Source organism: Elephantulus edwardii, unplaced genomic scaffold, assembly GCF_000299155.1.
Source record: "Elephantulus edwardii isolate Elephantulus edwardi_28Jun2011 unplaced genomic scaffold, EleEdw1.0 scaffold00026, whole genome shotgun sequence".
In the NCBI taxonomy this organism is placed as follows: domain Eukaryota; kingdom Metazoa; phylum Chordata; class Mammalia; order Macroscelidea; family Macroscelididae; genus Elephantulus; species Elephantulus edwardii.
The window spans coordinates 6,906,001-6,921,153 of record NW_006399776.1 but is presented as its reverse complement, the minus strand read 5'-3'; positions in this window follow the sequence as shown (position 1 = coordinate 6,921,153).

Below are 15,153 nucleotides of genomic sequence, written 5' to 3'. Positions count from 1 at the left end.
AACAAACAGATTCATCCTAGAGAGGGTTAAACCAGGCTACTCCTTGGAGGCAAAGATTCTGGGGCTTCGTCTGACATACTTTGGACATGTTGCAAGGAGAAACAGGTCTTTGGAGAGGGACATCATGCTGGGTAGAGTAGAGGGACAGCACAGGAGGGGAAGACCCTCTATGAGGTGGACCGATTCAGTGACTGGGGTAATCGGGATGGGTGTGTCAGAGGCAATGCGATTGCCACAGGATAGAGCAGGGTTTAGGGCTGTTGTAAATAGGGTTCACTATGAGTCGCAAACAACTCGACGTCACATAACAACAACAACAACAATTGTATATGTAGAATACCTAATATGTTTCCTCCACATGAGCTTAATAGTAGCCACAGTGATAATCACTGTATTAGTAATAAGTACCATCACGCGTTGTTATTGTTGTTTGTTGTTGTTTAATGCCGTCGAGTCATAGATGACTCATAGTGACCCTAAGAACGAATAGCCTGAGCACTGTTGGTACATAGAGTTTCCGGAGGCAAGCCATTTTGGAAGTGGATGCCGCTCCTGCTTCCAGGCTTGATTTAGTCGGGAAGCTCCAGCCAACACTGTCCACCATGGGTGCCCATTACCACGATTGGCACATCACTGTCACAGGCTTCAGCATCACAGCAACCACAAGTTACCTCTGTACAGCAATGCACAGATCAGTGCTATACCACCTAGAAGAATGTTTGACAGGAAGACAATTTGAACGCATTGTTATAGCATAGTTTATATCATTATAATAGAAAAGTATTTATTTTTAGATACTAGCAGGGAAAATGTCATCTCCAATTGCTTCCTTCTCTGCTTATATACCATTCTTTTTTCAGCAAGTGTCTTTACTGAAGTGCTTTTGGGATTATTTTGTTGTTGGCCACTGGTTTGTGTGCAAAAAGGCCTGGACCCACCTTTGAAGGCAGGCTGACTTCTGATTGCTCGTAGGATTTGAAGCAGGCTGTCACTCAAGTGGCCTAAACTCATGAAGTCATGAGCTCAGGGGCTGAAACCTTGACAAGGGTTAGCCTCCCACCACCTCAATCACAAGCTCAATCACAGCTTCTACAGCTTATGAAGTCTGCCTGAGAGGTAAGACCCAGACCATTGCTCAGTCCAGCGGGTCATACAGTAGCTTCAAAGCCAGACAACCTGCCAGGATTGAGTGTAAGTGAACACAAAAATAAGGCAGAGTAGCAAATGCTGGCTTAGGTTTGAGACCCTCAGAAAATCACTAGAGTTCCATTCATGAGGCCAAAGGAAGATGGAAATTGTCATTCTATTCCCAGCCTGTCTAGAACCATAGCCATAGCAAGAAACACTTAGGACTTAGAAGAGGAAAAGTAGCAGCTAGAGGTATGTTTCCCTTTGAAATATCATTTTGTATCAAACTTATCTGGAGCAAATGCTGAATTTATCTTCAAGATAACAAAATTTTAGTTCTATCCTAAGTCTAAGTTTTCTGTGCACACTACTGGAGCCCTCGGATCTGTTAAGAATTTTATCATTTTCAAGATTCTTTCCAAAATTCTTCCCCATTAAAGGGTCCAGTTTTGTCACCTCCATCTCCAACCTATCATCTGAAAGATGGCAAACCTAGGCGACACAAGGGCGGATCGTGACAGAAAAGGTGTGGACTCCTGCCTCAGCAGAGAGGCCTTACACATACTGCTCAACTTCTCTGTCTCAGTTTATTCATCTTTGAAATAGACAAGTTTAATAAGTATGATGGAAATAAGTGAGATAATGTCCTTCTCTACGTGATCATGAGCCCTGCATTCAGGGAATGATTCCAATCTTGATTAATTGTTTCTGTCTTACTGCATCCTGAGCCACCTTTTTTATCTAGATCTGGGCAGATGCCTTCAACTCTGTGAAAACCAAGACTAGCTAGTGAAGACAGGCAATATTCCAGGAGACATACTGAACGCTACGAAGCATCCTGACCTGCTGGAGTGAGGCCTGACCCTCACGAGGTGACATAGACAAGGCCTCACTGAGAGACCTGGGCTTGTCTCCAAGGCGCCGACTGTACAAGGACACAGCGAGGAAGTGGCGGCTTAGCAAAAGCATGTGTGAATAAAACTGAGTGTTTCTGTTGACAGCCAACTCCATATGAGTCAAATGACAAGGTTTCCAAAGACACGGACAGGCTCTGGGCTGCCAGATTGAAAGCAAGTACCTAGCCCAGCAGATGACACAACCTTGCTTGACAAAATAGAGGACCTGAAATATTTGCTGCAGAAGGTCAAAGACTGTAGTCTTTAAAATGGATTGAAGCTAAACATCAAGAAAACAAAGATTCTTACCACTGGGCCAATCAGCAGCATCATGATAGATGGAGAAGAGATTGAGATTGTTAACAATTTCATTTCACTCAGATCCACAATCAACACTATAAGCACCAGCAGTCAGAAAATCAAAAGATGAGTTCCATTGGGAAAATCTGATGTCAGGGACCTCTCCAGAGTGCTGAAGAGCAAAGATATCAATCTAGAGACTAAGGTGCACTTGAGCCAGACCATAGTCTTTGCAACTACTTGCTGTGCTTCAGAGAGCTGGACAGTGAATAAGGATTACAGAAGAAGAATTGATGCCTTTGAGTTGTGGTACTGGAGAGGAGTACTGAGTAAATTAAAAACTGCCAAGACAATAATTAGGTCTGTCCTGGAAAGAGGGAAGCCAAGTTGCTCCTTGGAGGCAAAGATTTTGAAATTCTGTCTCACATACTTTGGGCATGTTGCCAGGAGGGATCAGTCCTTGGAGAAAGACATAGTTCTTGGCAGGTGGAAGCACAGTACAGGAGAGAAAACCCTGGATGAGATGGATTGACACAGTGACTAGGGTAACGGGGGCATGTGTGTCAGAGACTGAGATTGGCACATAGAGACAGGATAGGGCAGAGTTCAGAGCTACTGTTCACAGGGTCATTCTGAGTTGCAGCCGACTCCATGATACATAACAACAACCACCAAGCTCAGTGATAGTCCATTTGTGGATCACAGCAGAATTGCCTGGAAGCTCAGTTATAGTGTACACTCCCTGCTGCACCCAAGGCCGTCAGGACCAGGATTAGAGATGGGGGTGGCGAGGTTAAGAGAGAGGAAATAAAATTATAAATTTGGGGTTCCAAAGCACTCTATGTATAGTTCCATTGTGTAACCACAGTTCCAGAATTAAGGAAGTCTCAGTGTCATTTTGGTGCCTGAAGTATTCAGGGAGCAATCGGGGGAAGTGCACAAGTGGGAGGGCCTTTGGCAAGAAGTGGCCAGGATGCTGGCGGTCAAGCACTCAGCTATTAAACAAGAAGTTGGGGTAGTTTGAATCCACCTAGAGGCCCCTCAGTTGAAGACTAAAAGACTATTAATCGACACATAAAGTCACCATGAGTCAGAATCAATTCAGCAACAGCTGACATGTTAAGTGACAGGTTTGTGGCGGGGGGGTTTGGTCCAGTTGTAGGAAGCACAAAACACCTATGCACCTATGAGGACCAGTAGAGAAAACCACAACATAGAAAATATAGTGGACAGTGGTCTGTCTGCCTTCAGATGGATGAAACTTGTTGTCTGGGTTTCTAAAAGTTAAGAATCTTGACCTCTTTCTAGGTTGGATTCCTTAAGAAACATCCTGACATAGAAATTTGCACAAAGGAATTTTGAGGGTGCTTCCATAAATCACACCTCTGAGAGCATGAGAGATTCAGGATTGATCAGAGGAAGATTACTGATAAGATAGTCACCAAAAAAACCTCCTCTGTAGGAAGCTCTGAGGTTGGATGAGCACTCAGAGTTGGTTCCAGTTGAGGCAAGAGAACTTTGAACTTCCACAATGATCAGTCAGGAAGCGGGTGAGGCAGCTGCCACACTGATTGTGAAGGAAATGCCAAGGGAGACACTTGGCTGTGAGCTGTCAGCAGCCAGTGCTACCAGTTACCTAGAGGGTAAGTCAGTCAGTTCTTAGTCTTCTCATCAGGTTCTGGGTGATACACCACAACAAACGCAGCTGTCTGTCCCTTGTACCCCCTGGACTTACTTGCTTTATACAGTTTTTCTACCTGGAAGGAGCTCCTTTGAGGTTCTGGTGATCTCCTTCTTTGGGGAAATGTAAGAAAAAGTAAGTGAGGTGAAACGGAGTTTCCATTGCTACAGGGTGATCGTGCTATCACAAGAGATGCTGTCATCATTCTCTTCACTGACTCATTCTAGATCCCTTCAGTTTGAGCTTCTAGGTGGCTTACCTGGTAGACTGATTTGGATCCTTATCCTCAAGGTATCTGAGACCCTAGGCAGTATATACTTATCAGACATGCTGCTGAATTTATTAATTCACTATCAAAATCAAAAGGGAGCACCAAGACACACATCAGTGAATCACTTGGGTTTCAAAAACATTCGTTCCTAACCACACTGTTTAATCGTAATATCATAGAGTCCTTGACAAAGGATCAGGGTCAGTGTTGAAGGATTCCTCTTTTTATCTGCTAGTCTGTTCTTGGCATAAGGAATTTGAAGAACAGAAGACAAATATCCCGTCTACTCCTTGTTCTCCCTGGTAGAAGTCTTTCTCCTGTGGGAACCAAACCCAGAGAGCCTAGAATTCTGGGGAGAAGCAGCATACATTTTCCCAAGAGGTTCCTAGGTGAGGCATTAGTATAAAAAAGCCAAAACCTACTGCAATCAAGTTGAATGTAATTTAGGCTGACCCTCCACTGAGTTTCCAAAGTACAGATTTTTACAGGAGAAAACTGACTAGCACACTCCTGCAGAATGACTGGTAGATTCAAATCAATGACCTCTTGGTTGGTAGACCAACGCATTACACACTAAAACACCAGGGTTTCTTTCTTTTCTTTTTTTTTTTCTTTTCACTTTATTGTATCACTTTTCTTTTTTGTGCGTGCTTTTCCCCCTACTAGTTTATTTACATAACTTGAATACAAATTCAAAGAAATTCTTCCAATTTATCTCACTCCCCCCCCCATCAAACTGTACAACCCCATGATTAATCCCTCCTCCCCCTGAACATCCCCATCCCTCTGCTTCCAGACGCTCCCACCCCTCCTGGATCCTTATACTCATTCTAGTGGCTCTTGTCTCTTTCCTTTGGTTCTTAGACCTATGGATTCTATCTCTTGGAGTGTTGTTCTTTTTGTTGTTGTTAGATACCACAGAGTCGCCTCTTGGTGACCCTGTGAACAGTGGATCTGAACCTTGCCTTATCCGGTATCGACTTCATCCTCTCTGTCACACTTGAGTCCAGTGTTACAATCACTGTGTCAATCCATCTTGTTGAGTGTCTTCCTCTCTAACACTGACTCTCCACCTTTCCAAGTATGATGATGTCTCTTTCCAAGTTCTGCCCCCTCTTCACAACATGCCAAAGTATGTGAGACAAAATTTCACTGCCTTTGCCTCTAAGGAGAACCCTGGTTATACTTTTTCAAAGACATACTTATTTATCCTTTTGCAGCCCATTGGATATTTAGTATTCTTCTCCAATACAACAACTCAAAGGCACTGTTTCTTCTTCCATCATTCTTAGAGGCACCACAACTTGTCTCCTCCGCCTCACCTCAGATTCAGACTCTTTGAAGTCTGATCAACCAGCACCTTCCAAGTTGGATTCCTGGGGCATGTGGGAACCACTTCTCAAGAACTTCTTGTTCTCAGTTCGTCTATCTGCCTCTCCCTAGTCCTTTCACCAGCCATCCAGGTCCTTTATCAGTGACCCTAAATCTGTATATATTCTCACCTCAGGTCATTCTGCTATGAGGCTAGTGATGATGATTCAGGTCCCCAGGTATCAACATCAATTCCAATTTTCTGCACAACAGGACTGTTGAAATGTTTGGCTTTTACACTTTCTTCAGGGTAAATTATTCAAGTAAATGGTTATTGGTCTCTTTGGGGAAGGACTCAACAAATGATTCATTGCCATTAAGTCAGACCCAATAAAACTGATCCTCCAGAGGGTTTCCAGGGACTATAAAACGTACACGAGGGATTGCCCATCATTCTGCAGAGAAGCAGCTAGTGAACTCAAATCACTTAGCAGCACAACTCCGTATGGCCTAGGGCACCAGAGCTCTCCTGGGAGAAGGACTAGGTGAATCATTTTCATATTGCCATAATATTACTAGATTCTTGTCCTGGGAAGATCTGGGTGCCTAGGAGTAAGGAGCTGAGCTGCCAATCCAAAGGCACACAGTTCTAATCCATTAGCTGCTCTGAGGGAAAAGGATGATTTACATCTGGTGTTTGATTTACAACCTCTGAAAACCCAATGGAGGCCCATCAACAAATGAATTGAGAAATTGTGGTACATTCACACTATAGAATACTGTGCAGCACTAAGGAATAATGATTTTTTTAACTATATAATATAGGAGAGTCTAGAGAACATCATACAGAGTGAAATAACTCAGTCTCATAGGGACAAATATTACATAAGATGATTATTGTATGAATAGAAGGATAACTGAGCAAGATGTGTATAAACGCTCAAAAAGGGAAGGGGAAAGGGAGAAGAGGGCAGAAAAAAGGGAAGGAAGGAAATCACTAGGCTAACAAAGGTCAGTAAGTAGATGGAGGGGCAGAAGGGAATAGGAAAGAGTCAATGGAGACGTGAAAAGATGGGGTGATAATAGGCATTGTGGTAGTGGTGTTTTTTGCCATCAAGTCAAGCACAACTCTTGGCGACCCTATGAACAAAAGGCCTGAAGCCTTTCTACAACTATCACTGTTTCTCCAAGTTCATAGAGTTTCCAGAAGCATGTGGTTTAGGAAGTGGATGTCACTCCTGCTTCCAAACCCGTCTTAAACTGGGAGCTCCACCAAACACTATCCACCATGGGCAGCCCTTATGACATTTGACACCACAATGGCACAAGGTTCAGCTTCACAGCAAACCCAGATTACCTCAGTACAGCAAACCGGCAATAGAGTGCTATACAACATAGAAGAATATTCCTCCAAAATAAACTAATAGGCATAGATCAATAGTAATTTTTTATATACAATGTATATGAATGGTTGTATAAAACACTGTCTATATGAACAAAACACAATGCAACTTAAAGATTAAAACATAATACACATGCAAGAAACACAATGTATGTGAATAATTGAGTGCAAACCAATAAAAATTTGAAAACAAGCAAACCAAAAACCCCATGGAGGGTCAGCTATGAGCTGGTTCCAACTCAAAGGCACATAACAGTAACTTCCACCAGAGACTGAGCTTCTCCTTCAGTTAACGAGCTGTGCACCTAAAACTGACTCAATTCTGGAAACAGAACAAAGTATTGTGATATTTTAGTGGATCACCTGCCATCAACCTCCTGATCTTTCATCTTTGATCTATTTTCATTTTACATTTCACCAATTCTCAATGTGTTGTTTATGAAGCCCCAGGGAAGCTTGAGACTATTCAGGAATTTCACAAAACCAAGATCATTGTCATAATAATGCTAAGATGTGATGTGCCTTTTAAACAATGTCAACATTTGCAATTAGAACACAAAAGCAATGCTGGACGAAACTTCTAGAACCTTGAAAAATCAAGGCGATGGTACCAAACTGTTCTGATCATTCATTGTTCTATTTTAAATTCATGTTTTTTAAAGAATTTTCTTGATTAAATAGTAAAATGGATTAATTTTATTAGAACTTGACTGTTGAATAAAAAAATTTAATATGCTGTATGAATAAATGGAGAGGGCTACATACACATGCCACTCGCCTGTCAGTTTGCTATACTGTGGTCTCTTATGTTGTTGACTTGGTGATAGAAACAGGCTGGAGATTGCATGCTGGAATTTTGTATTGTTGTTGTTATATGCCATTGAGTCCCTTGCGACTCATAGCGACCCTATGTACAAGAGCCCTAAATGCTGTTCTGTCCTGTGCCAACCTCATCGTCTCAGATACACTCATTCCCACCACTCCACTCACAGAATCAATCCATCTCATTGAGGGTTTTCCTCTCCTGTGCTGTCCCTCCACTCTCACAAACATGATGTCCCTCTCCAAGGACCAGGCCCTCCTTGCAACATGCCCAAAGTATGTCAGATGAAGCTTCAGAATCCTTGACTCCAAGGAGCATTCTAGCTTCACCCTCTCCAGGACAAACCTGTTTGTTCTCCTAGCAGTCCATGGTATATTCAACACTCTTCTCCAGCACCACAGCTCAAAGGCATCAATTCTCTCTATCATCCCTATTCACTGTCCAACTCTCTGATGCATAGCACATATTTGCAAACACTATAGCCTGGATCAGGTGCACCTTAGTCTCCAGCCTGATGTTGTTGCTCTTCAGTACTCTTGGAATTTTGTATAATCAATGATTTATTCATTGCACATTCCTTTTTTAAAAAACAATGACTACACACATGAACTTGGCTTAATGTGTAAGAATCAAATAAACTATATCTGTAGCAAGAGATGATGAAAAAATTTAGTATCATCAGTCAGAGCAAGGTTAAATGCCAGCTGTGGAATAGGCCATAAATTACTTATATGTAAGGTTCCAGTCCTTTGGAAATTACATCGTGCTGAGAGAAGTGGAAGGTCAGAGAAGAAGAGAAGATCCTCAACATGATGGACTGATACAGTGACTGCAACAATGGGCTCGAGCGTGTCTCAGGTTGTGGGGATGGTGTAGGATGGGACAAGGGTTAGATCTGTTGCTCATGGAACTGCTGTGAGTCATAGAGACAGCTCTGTTGGCCTAGTGGATAGAAAATTATGCTACCAAAGAAAGGTGGGTGATTTTAATCTGCAGCCCTCAGGCCTGGTTTTAATTGTATTTGGTCAAGCATTCTTCTAAGTGATATAGCACTGATCTGTCCACTTGCTGTACAAAGTGGTCGCTGTGGTGCTAAACACTGTGACACTGATGTGAAAAATGTAATAATGGTTACCCATGGTGGACAGGGTTTGGTGGAGCTCCCCAATTAAAACAAGCCTGGAAGCAGGAGTGGCATCCACTTCTGAAATGGCTTACCTCCGGAAACTCTATGAACTTAGAGAAATGATGAAAGCTATATACAAGTGTTAAGGTCTTTCATTCATAAGGTCACTATGAGTCATCTATGACTGAAGGCACTTAAGAACAACAATAAGAAGTCTTAATGGGGGGAGGCGTGGGCAGCGAGAAAAGTGCAACAATGAATGAACAGAAATCCAAAATCTCTGTAAATGTTCACTAAAATTAATAAAATTTAAAAAAGAAGTTTTAATTGGAGCTGAAGAAATTGAAAGCAATGAGGGGGAGGGGGTGGTGGGCAAGGAGAAAAGTGCAACAATGAATGAATGGAAACCCTAGGTTTTGGTAAACTTTCATTAAAACTAATAAAAAAATAAATAAAAATAAAGCAAGTCTACAGGAGCCAAAATTAAGTTTATCTCACTTGGATTTAGAAACCATCCCAAAAAAAAGATTTGATACACAGAATACTAATGGCTGGAGACCAGACGAATTGTGGGAAGACATGGAGCTCCTACAAGAAGAAAGCAAAAGGCCACTAAAAAGACAGGAAAGAAAGAAAAGAGGAAAATGGATGTCAGAAGGGACTCTGATACTTGCTCTTGAACAGAGAATAGCTAATGTGAATAGGGAAGAAATTACAATAAAAGAGAGTTGAACAGATTTCAAAGAGTAGTTTGAGAAGACAAAGCAAAGTATTATAATGAGATGTAATGAAATCAAAAGAGAAGAATACACTCAGCATTCCTCAAGCTGAAAGATCTAAAGAACAAATTCAAGCCTCAAAGTGCAATACTGAAGGATAATACAAAAAAAATCAGTAGCGGATATGAGGACTATCGAAAGAAGATGGAAGGAGTACAGAGGACTGTACCTAACAGAGGGAGTTCTGGTGGCCTAGTGATAAGAAGCTGCACTGCAATCTGGAAGACATGCAGTTCGAATCCACCAGCTGATCCATGGGAGAAAGATGAGCAACCTCCCTTTATGTGATTACAGCCTCTGAAAACCCGAGAGAGGGTCAGCTATGCGTCAGTTCCGATTCAATAGTACACAATTACAATTACTGGTGGCTTAGTGGTAAGGAGTGATACTGCCAACTCAAAAGAACTTATGAACGTTCCAACATTTCAGGAAGTAGCATATGATCAAGAATCAGTGGGACAGAGGCCCAAGTTGCACTGAACTTATTGGGGGGGGGAAGCCCCAGGAATTGACAATATCTGTCGAGATATTTCAACAGACAGATGCAGTTAGGGACATTCTCACTCATGTATATTAAGAAATTTGGGTAACAACTACCTGGCCAACTGACAGGAAGAGGTTCATATTTTTACATCTTCCAATAAAAGGTGACCATATAGGATGCAGAAATTATTTAACAATATCATAAATTTCATACTCAAGTAAAATTTTGATGAGCATTGTTGTTCTTAGGTGCTGTTGAGTCAAGTATGACTCATAGAAACCCTTTGAACGAAAGATCTGCACTCTGTTCTATCCTGCGCCATCCTCACACTTCCTGACACAAAGAGCCCATTGCAGCAGTCACTGTGCTAATCCACCTGGGTGAGGGTCTTCCTCTCCTTCATAGAGATGTGCAAGGAGGGCGATGAGCTGACCCCAGAGCAGGCACACATCCTGAAGCTTTTTGGGTAAGAAATGGCTTAATTAAAACTGACCATCAAGTACATGTGGGACACACAGTCCAGGAGGTTTGAACAGATGGGCAGCGACATGCCTGAGAGTGCAGCCGAGTCAGAAGGAGAATCAGAGAAAGAAGATGATGACTGACTGGGATGCTCAGAGTGTAGGCCTTTCTTGAGGGCAGTGGGAACTTCTCCAGGGGCCTGCAATCCAAGCTCACTGTGAAAGATGCTTTATTACCAGCTCAGGCGAAGTCCATGTCTGTGACTTTAGTGAACCTCTCATTCACTTCTTGCACTCATTAGCAAGCTGACTTATACAAATGACACCGCCCTTGCTCAAAGCAGACTTGAAACTCTTACTGAAGAAGATCAAAGACCACAGCTTTAGTATTGATTACACCTCAACATCAAGAAAACAAAAATCCTCACAGTAGCACCAATAGGCAACATTGGCATAAAGAGAAAAGTTGGAAGTTGTCAGTGATTTCATTTTACTTGGCTTCACAATCAACACTCCTGGCAGCAGCAGTCAAGAAATAAAGATGGCATTGGGCAAGTCTGCTGTCAAGGACCTCTTTGGAGAACTAAGAGATAAGGATGTCAGTTTAAAGACTAAGGTAAACCTGACCCAAGCCATAGTTTTTTCAACTGCTTCATAGCATATGAAAGTTGGACAGGGAATAAGGAAGAAAAGAATTGACGCCTGTGTTCTTGATACCTTACCGAAATGGAAACTTTTTCTAATGAGCTCAGTGATATTAATAAAATGTTATTTTAAAATATTACTCTAATTATAATCAGAGATGCATCAAATCTGTTATCAGAAACCTCTTTAAAGAGCAAGGATGTTAGTTTCCTTACTAAGGAACACCTGATCCAAACCATGGTCTTTTCAACTGTTTCATATGTATCTGAAAGTTGGACAACAAACAAGGATAACAGAAGACTGTATGTCTTTGAGTTGTGGTGTTGGAGAAGAGCACTGAGTATCCCATGGATTGCCAAAAGAATATGTCTTGAGGGCACTTCTTAGAGGCAAAGAGGCTGACACTTTGGCCTACATACTCTGGGTGTATTGTTTTAGCAAGTCCTTGGAAAAAAGATATCATACTGGGAAAGGTGGAGAGTCACAGAAAGAGAGGAAGACCCTGAAGAAGATGTATTTACACAGTAACTGGAACAATGGGCTTGAGCAGACCAGAGATCTTGAGGTTGGTGCAGGACAGGGCAAGGTTCATAGGTTTGTTCATAGGGTCACTATGAGTCATAGATAATTTGATGGCACCTAATAACATTAAATTTAGTAAACTACTATTTTCCAAATTATCAGAGCACAATATTACAAAATCAGTGATACCCATTTGAAGTGCAAGGTTGTTGGTGTTGTTATATGCCAGCAATTTGACTACAACTCCTAGCAACACTATGCACAATAGCTCTGAACACTGCTCTATCCTCAGCCATTCTCACTGTCTGTAACACACCGGCTCTCATTAAAGAGCAAGGTAAACCTGTGGATTTTGATGTAATTGAAAACAAAAAGTCCTTTGATGTGATTTCATAGTCTACATTGAAATTACCATTTAAGAAAGATGGCTTATTGAGTTTACGTGTGATATCAAAAGAAAATATCTACAATTATCTGAGTTATTAAAATGCTCTCCTCATTTCCAAATACATTATTTGTGTGAAGCCCACTTTCTTTTATCTGTCTTTTCCCTATGTACTTAATCAAAACAACTTATAGTATCAAGTTAAACGAGTGTCAGAAACAAGGATACAGCTATCCTCTAGAAGGCCCAACATCTAAGAGATTAGCAAAATTGCAAAACAAAGCCACCTTTTTCACTATTTTTATTTCTAAAATATGTTTTCCCTTAAAAACATGCTATTTATATTAACATTTAATGCATTTTAAGTGAATATTTCTATTTCTAATATGGCAATTATCAGCATATACCTCACAAACACTTCAGTAATTCAGCCAACCAATCATTACAGTCAAGTTAGAACAAACTCACTGCTAACCCCTCCAGCAGGTGTTTAGAGGCTGTAAATTAATTGCAAGGGAGAAAATGACACCCCCCCCTTTCTCTGGGAGGAACAGCTGGTGGATACAAAGCACCAGAGAAGCGTGGCTTGCAGCTAGCAGCACAGCTCTCTGTAGACTATGCCACCTCAGTGCCTTTTAAAGACATAAAGTGATTCCGAGTCAGAAGTTTGAGAACCCTTACCACACGTTAAGCAAGCTCCATAATAACTACCATTCTTACTATAATAATTGTGACAACCTCACCTCTAAAAACTATGTGCTTCCCTTGGCTTCTATTACTTCATGGTCTGGTTCTTACCATTGTTATCAGGGTACAAGTTCTGTATTAGTATTTCTTGTTATCAATCCTGGTCTACAGAGGATAGCCAAAATTAACTCCTCCATGAGGCTGACAATGTCTCACTTGTGTATTCTTTTGCACTTTGATAAACCTGAGTAACCTCTGGGTCCACCTGTAAAACCTCAGTGGGTTGATTAGCTTTGCACAGAATATCCATTATAGCATGCCCCCTTCTCTAAGCTTTTTGAACCCTTCTTCTGCCTTCTACCATAAAGTCCTGGCATTCCTATTTACTTTGGTAGGCCTTTCTCCTATCTCACAGAATGTTTAAATCCTGTTTTATGTTTGATTGTTCCCATATCAAGAAACTCTCCCATATTCAACTTTACTTTCACTTCCCTTTGATCCAGCCTTTACATACTCAAGAGTTCAGTCCTATACACACTGTCCTTGCCCCTGTAATTACATGTTGCCACTCCAGCAGGTCCTTCAGGATATAGGTCTTTTTCTTTCCCAGCTGACTCAGTTTAACTCTGGCTGGGTTTTGTCATTGGTCTTATCTATTGCTCTGGTTTTCCAGGAGGGAGAGGCAGCTCCCCTTGGTACCCAAGTGCATGCCTAGAAACAGATTCAGCAGTGAGTCTTCAGTAGCCAAGATTCTTGGCAATAGGAGAATGAGTGTCTGGATCCTGGCGATGATCTGGGTGGTACCCTACATCATTCACTACACCAAGCCCAACTCTGCCTGGCAGACAAAGTAGAGCAGAGCAAAGCAGAAGTTAATGGCAACTCTGTAGTTAGGGACCTCTCCAAATTATTGAGGAGTAATGATGTCAGTTTGAGGATTAAGGTGCATCAGATTCAGTCTTTCTAATCACTTGCTATGCATCTGAGAGCTGGACAGTGAACAAAGATGACAGAAGAAGAATTGATACCTTTGAGCTGTGGTGTTGAAGAAGAGCACTGAATATCCTATGGATGGCTAAAAGAATTAAAAATATGTCTTGGAGAGGGTGCAGTGGGAATGCTTTCTGGAGGCAAGAATGATGACACTTCACCTCAGATACTTTGGTCATGTTGCTAGGAGGGGTTTGGTTATTCCTTGGAGAAGGACATGATGTTAGGAAGGGTGGAAGTTCAGCAAAGGAGAGGAAGACCCTGGACCAGATGGAGTGATGCTGTGACTGCTGCAATGGGCTTTTGTGTGTCAGGAAGTGTGAGGATGGCATAAGATAGAATAGAGCTCAGATCTTCTGTTCATAGGGTCACTATGAGTCATACTTGATGGCACCTAACAACAAGAACAATACACATGGACCTCACCTGATGGACTACACAGGATTCAGATTGATTACATCTGTACAAAGAATTTTTGGCGATGTTCACTATCAACTGTGAAAACCAGGCCAGGTGCTGACTGTGGAACAGGCCATTAGTTACTCATGTATAAGTTCAAAATGAAGCTAAAAATGTTAAGCCAACAAGAACCAGTCTATTCAACCTGACTTTAAAAATAATCTCAAGAACAGGTTTGAGACATTGAACACTAATAAATGAAGACTAGAAGAGCTGTGGAATGATTAGGAAGAACATCATCCATGAAGAAAGTAAAAGATCATTTCAAACACAGAAGAGGAAGAAAAAAAAACAAGATGGATTTAAAAAAAGATTTTTAATATTGCACTAGATCACCAATAAACCAAAATAATAGAAAGAAATCAGGAAGTTAAGAAGTTGAACAGAAGATTTCAAAGGGCAACTCTTGAAAACAAAGTATTATAATGAAATGTACAAATACCTGGAGTCAGAAAATCAAAAGGGAAGAACTTGCTTTGTATTTCTCAAACTGAAGAATAAATTCAAGCCTCGAGTTGCAAAACTTAAAGATGCTACAGGCAAAATAATAATGAGCCAGGAAGCACCAAAAGAAGATAGAAGGACTTCACAGAGTCACTGGACCAAAAAGAATTGGCTGACACAGAATCATGTAAAGAAGTGGTTCAAAAAGTAGCATATAAACCAATGGTAATAAAGGAGAAAGTTCAAACTGCTCTGAAGGTATTGGCAATAATAAGGCCCCAGGAATTGATAGAATATCAATTGACATATTTCATAAACAGGAAAATTTGGAGGGCAGTTATCTGGCCATCTGACTGGAA